The sequence below is a fragment of the Cryptomeria japonica genome, unplaced genomic scaffold (genome assembly GCF_030272615.1).
Source record: "Cryptomeria japonica unplaced genomic scaffold, Sugi_1.0 HiC_scaffold_582, whole genome shotgun sequence".
Taxonomy (NCBI): Eukaryota; Viridiplantae; Streptophyta; class Pinopsida; order Cupressales; family Cupressaceae; genus Cryptomeria; species Cryptomeria japonica.
Genome location: NW_026729388.1, coordinates 43,036 through 45,300, shown reverse-complemented (window position 1 = coordinate 45,300; position 2,265 = coordinate 43,036).

Here is a 2,265-nt window from a genome sequence, read left to right as displayed (position 1 = left end):
GATATCTAGTTTTATATTTTTTAAATCACTGTCTCCCATACATTACAATTAGTCATTGTTATCATTTATATCACACTAATAAAAGTCATTGTATGTGACATTATCTTGAATTTTGAGAACCATTCAATGAAATAATTAGAACATTATATGTTTAATTTAAAAGAAATATTTGTATTTGTAAGCATTTTGACATACATTCTAAGAATCTAAAACAAGATTGTTACCTACAAAAATAGGTGATTCTCTTTTCGACCCCTCTTGCCTCATGCCTTATATATGCTTCCATAATTTTCATGCATGTATAACAAATATCTTACTTTATGATTTGTATATACTTCTACACATACATGCATAGTAAGTAGATTTATTAACACTATAATATCTATAGAAAGCAAAAAAATTGTTCCTTCTTCGAAGGATGCCCATACTCTAGTTGAAAGCTCCCATATTGGTACAAAGAGGAAAGATGTTGGCATAATTAGTGGAAGTTACCTTAATGCCTACCCATTGCATTTTCTAGTAATTTGTAAAGAATTATTAGTAATTCCTCTTATTGTATGCATAGGGAGAGAAGAAGAATTGTATGTGTAGGGCAATTACAACTCCAGCATCTAATGGAAATTCTCAAGCTTTCATGCTTTTATGGATGACTAGAATCTATTACTAGCTTCCCATTTTTGCATCAAAATATTTATGTATACCCGTAATGCACCTTTGATGATATCTATTAATTAATTATAAATTTAAAAAAATCTATTTTTCTTTTTACTTTTAAGAAAAAACATGAAATCCTAAGTTTTACATAGATGTTTCATTTTAGTATCAAGCATGAAAGATATTAGGAAAAACGGCATGTTGTTTAAGCCTTCACATTTTAACTATATAGTTTTCAAACTTCAGCTCTAGTGCATATCCCCTTTTTCAGTGGGATAACTAAAAACAAAAGTGGTTATTTCTAACAAATCCATATTTACTAGTTAGTTTTTGAATTTTAAATAAAATAAACCTTTTTTATTTATGAAGTTCTTTGCATTGACATTTCACAATTCACAATGTCTCATAATTTTTCTTTCACAACATCTTATAAATTTAATATTTTTTAAATAAATATTTTGCCAATTTTTTGCCCTTTTGCCTTTGATAGACAAAAGAAAGTAATGTGTTATTGACAAAAGAACATCAAATTAAAATCTTAAACAATTAAAAAATTAATTTTAATTACTTAAACAATTAAACCAAAAAATTAAATTTTTAAAATTTTTAAAACAATGAAGCAGGTTCTATGAAAATGCCTACATTGGTTAAAATTCGAACTTAGCTATTCGTACCAAGCATTTTTCACAAGTCACCAAAAATATTGAATTTTAGTTGTTTACCCATTGTGTGCCAATGCCGAAAAGTTAATCCTAAGTGAAAACTAGATCATGTATAGGAGGTGGTCAACCAAACCCGGAAAAGGAATTTGAGGTCATCAATTTGATTCATCTACATATTCCCTTGATATACTAAGGATATTTCTAAAAACTATAAATACATGATCCATCTTAAATACCACATAACTAATAAATGGCTTGATTTTTAGATGATAATTTCAGTGATTCACATATATATGCATTTGATAAAAGATATTCAAAAGATCTTCAATGTGATTAACCTAACAATGAATTTGTAATAAAAGTTTCAAAATTGGTTAATCAAGAACAAGAGTAAAAGGTTGTAAGAAACAATGTCATTGTTTCTTTACTTTTATACTAACATGAACTAATATTTTACCTTTGTTTCTATGATTTTGAAAGAAAAGTTAACATCACAAGAAAGATAACATCTTAGGAGGGAAGGAGCCTAGCTATTTTGAAAACGGATGGCTCCTTTACAAAGCTATTAAAATGATTGAATGCATATGTTTTATTTCTAATATGTTATTGAAAAATAAAGAGTAGAAATATTCTTATGGAAGGAAGTTGCAATAGTTAATATTTATGTAATTATAATGCTATAATAGTCTTAATAGTTTTAAGACATGACACTTCTAACAATTTAATTATTAAATATTTAAAACGTAAACAAATATTTTGCAGAACTAAAATAAAAGATACAAAGTATAATATATGATAGGATAGTTTGAAAATGCATTTTGCAGATTCACATATATATGTTCTCCGAAAAGGACCATAGCATGACACCCACGAAAGTTTCGATCGAGATAATGAAATGAATGTTACAAAAGATGTTTAAAAGTTAGAGTTGAACCTATAGACAACATCC